The 9,643-nt window shown below is 37.7% G+C and overlaps 1 pseudogene; it reads left to right on the top strand.

Annotated features, from left to right (window-relative positions):
- Window positions 1-7,650: 7,650 nt before the first annotated feature.
- Window positions 7,651-8,655, top strand: LOC100351809 (olfactory receptor 4A47-like; annotated as a pseudogene).
- The last annotated feature ends 988 nt before the right edge of the window (window positions 8,656-9,643 follow it).

The raw sequence follows: 9,643 nt of genomic DNA, 5'->3' as shown, positions 1-9,643 counted from the left end.
ATTCTTCAAGGCTTGCAGCCTTGCAACCTTTGCAAGGTTAGGGGGAAGAGAAACCCCGAAGCTTTTTTTTTCCTTCTTTCTGGTAGTGAGTTTGCTGCACTTTCCAGCCCCCCTCTAGATTCTGACCCCTGTTTCCCCACCAATGTCTCGGGTTATTGAGCTCACCTCCCCTTCCAGCGCCGATGTGTGGACTCGGAGCCCTGGACGTCCCAAGTCTCCCCGCTGTTGTCTGTGTGGCATGCACTCCCCTTCGAGCACTGGTGCGCAGACCCTGCGGCTTCCGCGGCTCGGTCCCGTGGCTCGGCTTCCGCGTGGTGGGCGACCTTGTTCTCCCAGTAGGTCCTCCGATTCACAGCCACTCGATCCAGAAGAGCTTCCTCTGCAATATTTTCCTGGTTCTTTTTTCTGAGGCTACCGTAACTCCCCTTTTATTAAACTAAATTTTCCCGGACTATCGGTGTGCGCCCTCACTATTCCGCCATCTTGGCTCCGCCCCCTTCATGCATTATTTTCAATAAAACTCAATAATATTATAATCTTGATTAGTCATTTACATTGAAAGTCTTAATTTTAGTGTTTAATTAGTTTATATTGATATGATGGATCATCATTATATGTACATTTTTAAAAATGGGTGATAGGGTTTAGTATATGACTGTGGTCATGAGCCTGTTCTTTCAGGAAGATGATCCTGAATTCACTTTCTATCTTTGTCACTTAGAATGTGAGCTTTTTGGGAAACATTACCCCTTTAAATTAATAAGTTGAGCTATGTAAAATCTTAGTGGAACTGAATGCTCATAAATATTAGTTATCGTGAATATTCCTTATTGCTCTAAAATTAAAATAGAAGCTTTCAACTTGCCTAAGGTGCTTCGCTAAAGTTTTTGAAAGGGTTATGTATAATCTCTCCCTGCTGTGATGAACTGGTAAAAACTGACTGTACTTGAAGGAGTTCCTAGTGATAAGAAAAGCTCCCACCCCTTGGTCATATCTGAATCCGTTTCTCCTCTTTTCTGATTCACTGGTCTCATACTTCTGAGGACTTGTAGGTAATCCAGTGGTTGGTCAGATTGTTCCTGACAATGCTTTTTTAAGAGTTAAAAAAAAGCCTTTAACTCTGATTTTGATGTCAACATACCATTCTATCAGAATATGTAAAGACTTAAAATGCAGTGACATATTTATTAGTAGTGTTACCTGTATGGATGTATGTTCAATACAACATCTTCAGCACCTCAACCAAAGGTTGGCACAGAATAAATTCTTAAGAAATATTCAACAAAGAAATTACTGTCATCTCTACTTAACTCACTTAGGAGTAATTATTTTTGTGAAATGAATACTTGTTAACTGAATGCCTCTGAAATTCATGAAATTCCATTATTGTTGATAAATAGAAATGGAGACATTTTGTTCAATTTGGTATATGCAAGTATATCTATTTAAAATTTTATATTAGTGATAATTGCGTACATTGATGACTTAACACTTAGCACAGGCATATAATGCAAACTGAGCCAATCATGATAATCAACATTTCCCCTCCTTTGACATCACTTTATGATTGGAACCTTCCAATTCCTCTCTTTTATTCACTCGTAAAATATATAATAAGATATTGGGAACTATAGTCTTCCCCCCATGATGTGTGACGCCAAGAACTTACTGTTTTATTTAACTGTGATTTGGTACTCATGATCCCACATCCTTCTGTCTCTCATACTATGTTTTCATATGAGTGAAATGTTGTTGGCAATTTGTATACTCCATAATTCTTACCTGAAAATGCGGACTCTTGACTAGCATGTCTAATGAGAAATGATTTATGATATACAATTATGGAGCATGCTGAATCTGGAACATATTCCACCTCTCTGCAAAATCAGCAGAAAATTCTCAAGTGCTTGGACTGCTTGCACCAACTTTGGAGACCAGGATGGAGTTCCAAGTTCTTGACTTTGGTCTGGCTCATTCCTGGCCGTTGTGGCCATTTGGGGAGTGAATCAGTGGATGGATTATCTCTCTATCTCTCCCAGTCTCTGTGACTCTGCCTTTTTTTTTTTTTTTTGACAGGCAGAGTGGACAGTGAGAGAGAGAGACAGAGAGAAAGGTCTTCCTTTTGCCATTGCTTCACCCTCCAACGGCTGCCACGGCCGGCGCACTGCGCTGATCCGATGGCAGGAGCCAGGTACTTATCCTGGTCTCCCATGGGGTGCAGGGCCCAAGTACTTGGGCCATCCTCCACTGCACTCCCTGGCCACAGCAGAGAGCTGGCCTGGAAGAGGGGCAACCGGGACAGAATCTGGCGCCCCGACCGGGACTAGAACCCGGTGTGCCGGTGCCGCAAGGTGGAGGATTAGCCTAGTGAGCCACGGCACCGGCCGACTCTGCCTTTCAATTGATTCTTTTTTTTTTTTTTAACTTACAAAGATGCTTCTGTTAGCCAGGTGTCTGCATCCAAATTGCGGGGTGAGAAAAATATAACTCTTTCTATTTAATGTGGTGATTGAATGTTCCTAGGGGAATTTTTGGGCTGCTACACATCACTGATCATTTTTATAGCTGGAGATTGGATCTCACAAATTTGTTTCACGTTGTAGACAGTTGTTTATTTCTTTAAAACTTATGGATGTCCCTTTTTCTGACCTACATGTAGTAAGGAAAGTAGTTAAAGGAATGTGAAGAAATTGAAGAGCAAGAAAATTGATAAATGTATAGATTGTTCATATACACATTTTTTTTACTGTATACCTCTATGGCCGTGGCTGTGGAAAGGGAAACACAAATAAGAATTTTTGTGGGCAACAGGGCACTAGAATGGCATTACTCTCCACATATGAAAGAATTCAAGTTGTCAGCATAAAGTTATACAGAAAAAAAAAATTACTCAATGCAAAGACAAAGTGCAAACTCAAGAACTAAGTGTGGGCAAGCTTGAGAAAGAAAGATATAATGAATAAAATGCCCCTAACAAAACCATCCTAAGGCAGAGGTACTTATCTGAAGCTGTCTGGGAGGGTCTTAACTGACTATTCAAAAGTGGGTGGAGTTAGGGGCCAGACTCGAGTATCACCCATTTCTTTTTGGGAGATACCGAGTGTGTCATGGTGTCAGATGCATGATTGGAGTGGAGGTACCAGCCATGCTAATTTTATCATAATGACATTACAGTGTCATCTCAGAGTCAGAGCCTGCTGCCATGTTGGGTATTTCCTGTGGGTGCTTGTTCTAAATTGGCAACACTGTGGAACTTGTTTCCACTACATGAAAGGGGAGCTTGGAGGTGTGTGGAAGGTGGGCTGTGGTGCAGCATTTAGGTTTCTGCCTGCGATGCTGGCAACCCCCATCAGCGCATCAGTTAGAGTTCTGGCTGCTCTGTTTGGCTGGGAAGGCAGCTGGTAATGGTCTAAGTGATTGGGCCACTGCCACCTATGCAGGACACCTGGATGGAATTCCTTATTCCTGTTTTATTGTGGCCTTTGTTGCAATGAACCATTGGATGGGAGATATCTCTCTCCCTCACACCCCTTTTCTTTCTTAACTGTCATAAATAACCTATAACAAATTTTAAAAAAGAAAGGGAAGTTCAAGTGGTGCACAGTCAGGGGTTTAGATGGTGTACAGAAAGGTTTGTGTGGTGCAGATCTGGCTGTGACACAGGCTGGCTGGGCTGTCATGCGGGTACAGAATGCAGGTGCTATAGTAGCTGCCTGAATCCAACCTGTGGTGGGGAATTTCCAAATTTTTAATTGGGAGACTTGCAGTATTCTCCTTATTGTCATTTTGTTTTTTCTTATTTATTTATTTATATTTGCTTTTGGTGTTTTATTTATATAAAATTAAAATGCTTTTGAGGTATAAAATTGTACACATTTTGGGGTATTAGGTGTTTTATTACATGTATTAAAATAACTTCAAATGAAATTCAAATTCAGTTTTTAAAGGATTTATTTCTGTATCTGAAAGGTTGAGTTACAGGAGAAGAAGAAACTGACAGAGAGGAAGAGAGAGAGCAAGAGAGCAAGAGGGTGCTACCTTCCATCTGTAGGCTTACTCCACAAAAGGCTGCAAGGGCCGTCTGGACCAGAATGAGCCAGGGTCCTGGACCTCCATCCAGGCCTCTTGTTTAGGTAGCAGGGGCCCAAGCACTTAGGCCAGCTTCCTCAGCTTTCCCAGGCGCATTAACAGGGAGCTGGTTCAGAAGTGGAGCAACTGAGACTTAAAACAGCACTCCTGTGTGATGCTTGCCTTGCAGGTGGTCCTGCAATTCAAATTCCTTGGTAGGTATGCCCTGCCTAGCAAGGTTTACTGTTCCTTCGTGTACAACAGCCTCTTACTATCTTGAAACTGACAAGGAATTTTTCAGTGTTATAACTTTCCAGATGCAACAGTACTTCCTGTGGTAGTCTTGTCTTATTCTTCGTACTTCATCTTAAATGTCAGCTTTTTATATGGCTGTTTCCGTGTTAAACAGAATAAATTCCCCTCCCCCTTATTTTCTGTCTCATTACTTTATTTGTCACCATATTAGCATCAGTCACAAGTTATAATTGCCTATATTAAGCTGTTAACAGTTTTAATGTTTGACTCTTAAAATACATAAGGTCATTGAAGGGAAATTTTCATCCTATTGTGTGTGTGTGTGTGTGTGTTTTGTTAACTAAGCATCTCTTGCTTGTGGTTTAGAACCTGGAATCAAATAGGCATTCAGTAAAATTCTTAAGAATATGAATGATTGAATTAATTTTTGTTATTTTAGTTATTACAGCTAAGTCAGAGGTAAGACAAGGTAGGGGAAGTAAGTGATACATATCCTGTTGGAACATAAAGACTGATATTTTATTCTAGCCTAGAAATAGCTTCAACAATGGTTATGAAGTACTTTTTGCCTCTTTGTTGAGTCTCCCTGACCCTGGTCATGTGACTGATCTAGTGACATCTTTATTTACAAATGTTTAAATATTTTGTGGAAAATCCCAGTGAATTTAATTAAGCATGAATCTTGGACAAGCTCCAGATGCAGGTCTCAGGGCTATGTGAGGTTAGGAGATATACATCGTCCAGTGATTTTGGCCCCTTTTGGGGAGGATGCTGTACTCTTAAGATGCAATACAACTGTCTACAGATGAGCAATTACTTATTGCAAGAATGTTTTCCCAAAATACCACAAAAACATTTGGTCAGATGATCAAATATCTGAATAATTTTTCTTGTTTGAATTTACCAGAAAAGAAGTAAAATACTAGAGGCAAAATTTCATGGTAACATGACTAGTTGCTTATGCAGAGGTTGGGTTTGTTTATCTTGCTGCTGCGTTTACCTAATGTGGAATTTCTAATTTTTCTTTTTGTATATTATGATATACTATGACTTGCAAGTAATTATAATTTTATTAAATATTTAGAAGACTGTGAAGAAAACGGGCATGATCATGAGAAACCAAGTATGTACTAAAGAAGTAAAATCTCTCTGTGTCTCTGTCTTTTCATAAAATATGGAAAAGACATTTCTACATATTAATGCATCAGTTAAAAAGCTTTCTTTCAGACTCTGAATAAGGCTCCAAAGGTGAGAGAAACATGTAATAGTAGAATTTAGGCTTTTTAATTGTGTATATTTTCCTGTTATGTAGGACATTAATACTATTTGAATTTGGAAGAATGGGAATGTTGAAAGACTTCTCTAACTTAAAAAGGGCTTTGAAGCTCAAAAAAAAATTTAGTTTCTGATTACATTTCTGTCACTGAAAAATACATAATCATGGAAAAATTAACTGAATTATCTGGATCTGTTTATTCAACTGTAGAATTTGAACAACTCTCATATATTACCACAGATATCAATCTTATTCATTACACGTGGTGATACATGTGTCTATGTGTATATAGATCTATACGTATGAAACGTGTGAAAATCATAGCATTTGAAAAAATTTTGCAAAACTAATGCCAGGTGTTCTGGCACTGTTAGTATTTCCATTCATTAAATTTTCTTTTGTCTATTTCGATGGGACTTAGCAGATGAAAATTTCATTATCTTGCGTTTTTGCATTTCAGAGGGAAATAAACTTCTGATATATGTCAATGTGCACAAAATGGAGTGTTTATTCTTTAATCCATAATTTTCCAAGTACTGTAATATTACTTTCATATAGTTCAACTCACTAAATCCTCACAAAAAACCTAAGTAAATATATAGAATATTTTGTTTACACATCTGAAAAGTATAGCTCAGGGTGAGGACTTCCCAAAACATGAGTAACGTAAAACTATTTCTGCTTACATATAAACATACGTTTTATTTATGGATCATTAAGCCAAACACTATAAATCTATTTGATAATGTAGTAGAGTTAGATGAAAAGCCAACACAACATTTCTCTTCTTATGATGTGACTCCTGGCCTTTAAATCTTGATCCTAAATTAGTAATCAGAATCTCTGATATCTCAAAGTCTACTTTATATCTAAGGTATACCACAATGTAGGTTTTTGATTGAATCAATAAATAAAAATGTAGACGTCAATACACATTTCCCTAATATTTATATTTATTGTAGCATTACACTGCTTCTGATTTCTGAAATTACCATGTATTAAAATGAAATCAAGGAAATGGAAAAGCATAATGATATTTGAAGAACAAGACTGTCTAGAATAGGATAGATTTGGAATCTTCCAAGAAATGAATTTGGGAAGATGCATTGAACCAAATCATCAAGATTCCTGTAGGCAGTATAGAAATACTGTATTTTGTTGAAAGTAGAATGGGAAGTTACTGTAGGAGTTTTGAGCTGATGGTGATATGATCTGAATGAGATCTAAAAGGGATCATTTGGGCTATTTTGTGTGAGTAGATTATTTTAATCTGGAACATTAAAGTAATGAGAACCTGAAAGGGGCTATTAAAGTAGAGTGGAGGAAACTGGGAGGTGCTGAGGATGATATAATTTGGGGGTAATCTGAAGGTAGAGTTAGCACTTTTTTAAAATATATTAATGAATTATCTGAGTGGAATAGTGGAATGAAAGATCTTGTATGATATTTAGCATGAATAAAAATGTGGCAGGTGATATAATTTTAACATGTGAAAAACACTTGGGAAGGACCAGGTTAATAGAAATAATTTAAAGGGTTTTAGAAATAGTAAATGGTATCCAATTTGGGATGTCAATCTGGTGGCAAAGATCTATGAATAATTAGTTCTATGCACCTTGAATATGTGAATTACCTTCAGTGATTTTTAGCTGCTATAATTTAGTAAATTTATATGATACTTACCTCATGTATTCTATTTCTACCCGCTTTCAAGGTCATTACCACTTTTTCTCACTAGTTAAGTTAGATGCTCTACCTCTGAGAAGCCTTCTAATATTCTGGTATGATTAAGATGTCTTAGCTTTGTTACCCCTTAAAATAATGTGAATACTTTTATGACTGTTATTAACTTGGTTTGTCATTCTTTGAATGAATGATTATGTATCAAATCACTGAGTGTAGGGAGCCATTTCTCACCCCTCTTAATAATTTGCATGTTTTTAGCTGATTCAACATGAATAAATAAAAAATTAAACTTTTCATATATTTAGTGAATTTCCCGTTATTTTTAGGGAAACAATATCCTACATCTGAAATCAGCAGCTTTGAAAGAAGAGATGGAATCCAGGAACAATGTGACTTACTTTGTGCTCTTGGGCCTTACACAGAATGCACAGGGACAGAAAATACTTCTTGCTTTGTTCATGATCATCTACATTCTGACTGTGGTGGGGAACTTGCTCATTGTTGTGACTGTCTCTGTCAGTAAGACCCTGGGCTCACCAATGTACTTCTTTCTTGCCTGCTTATCCTTTATGGATGTCTTTTACTCCTCAGCCATTACTCCTAAATTGATTTCAGACTTGTTCTTTGGGAAACACACCATAAGCTTCCAATCATGTATGACCCAGCTCTTCATAGAGCACTTCTTTGGTGGATCAGGGGTCTTTATTCTGTTGGCAATGGCCTATGACCGCTATGTGGCCATCTGTAAGCCCTTGCACTATTTGGTTATCATGAGGCGATGGGTGTGTGTTGTGCTGCTGGTAGTGTCCTGGGTTGGAGGGTTTCTGCATTCAGTCATTCAACTCAGCACTATTTATGGGCTCCCATTCTGTGGCCCCAACATCATTGATCATTACATGTGTGACATGTACCCCTTATTGAGACTTGTCTGTACTGATACCTATGTCACTGGTCTCTTAGTGGTGGCCAATGGAGGTGTGATCTGCACTGTTGTGTTCCTGCTCTTACTCATCTCTTACGGTGTCATCTGGAACTCTTTAAAGAACCATAGTCAGGAAGGGAGACGGAAAGCTCTCCAGACCTGTGGTTCTCACATCACTGTGGTTGTTTTCTTCTTTGTTCCCTGCATTTTCATGTATGCAAGACCTGCTAGGACCTTCCCCATTGACAAATCAGTGAGTGTGTTTTATACAGTCATAACCCCCATGCTGAACCCCTTAATCTACACTCTGAGAAACTCAGAAATGACAAATGCCATGAAGAAACTCCGTGGGAGACAAGTATCATTGGATAGAACTTAAGTTTACCCTTTCCATGAAGACAGTCATTTCGCTTTTGGGCTCATCTCCTTGGACCCAAGAGACTTTTGAAAGCAGATTTTTCACATATTCCTTCAAAGATCTTATATTATTTATGCTTAAAGAATTAACCTTATGCTTGGTTTTTGAATAAATTTTTCTCTCTAGTAGGCTACTTAATGTTTTTATATCATTTCACATAGTATGTTATAATGCATATATGACTGATGGTTAATACACAATATTTAATGAACTATGGCCAACTTTTTTATAATTACAGTGATTTTAATAATTTTTATCTATTCATATTTAAAATTGTCTTTCAAATTTTTGCCTTTTTATTGCCTTTTTTATAATACAATTAGCAACTTTAATACTTTAATGCTATGTAGAAAATTCTGTTTACTCAAATTCAATTATATTACATATGAAATATTTAGTATGTAACACGTCTGTTTTATAAAATAAAACAAATGATAGTATAGCAAGAAAAGTATAGTGATATACAATTATGCAAATACAATTTTGTAAATTGTGTAAATAATAAAAACTCTATCAATCCTTCATTAATGTCATTCAGTGCTACTCCCAGAATGTTCACTATGAACTGTTTTGATTATTTAAATATTAAACTTTGTAAATGCAGGCATAATTATATCTAAGTATGTCTATATATGACACTGTGTATTAAAGTTTACATTTGAGTCATTTGAGGACTGTTTCATGTCTTTCTATACAGATCTGTTTGTTCTCAGATATTCTCATTAGCGATATTCTAAGTTTTCTAAAGCTGATGTGATGAGAGAGAGAGGAAGAAAAGGAGAGAGAGATAAAGATCTTCCATCTACTGGTTTACTCCTCAGGTGGCCACAATGGCTGGGTCTGGGCCAGGCCGAAGCCAGCAGCCAAGAAATTCTTCTGGGTCTTCCATGTGGGTACAGGGGCCCAAGCACTTGAGTCATCTTCTGCTGTTTTCCCAGGCACATTAGCAGGGAGTTGGGTTACAAGTGGAAAAGCTGGCCGGGGCTGTGGCTCAATAGTCTAATCATCCACCAGCGGC

This window comes from Oryctolagus cuniculus, chromosome 1 (assembly GCF_051225735.1).
Source record: "Oryctolagus cuniculus isolate XC-2025 breed Fujian yellow rabbit chromosome 1, ASM5122573v1, whole genome shotgun sequence".
Classification (NCBI taxonomy): domain Eukaryota; kingdom Metazoa; phylum Chordata; class Mammalia; order Lagomorpha; family Leporidae; genus Oryctolagus; species Oryctolagus cuniculus.
This window is presented reverse-complemented; position numbering and strand designations above follow the sequence as displayed.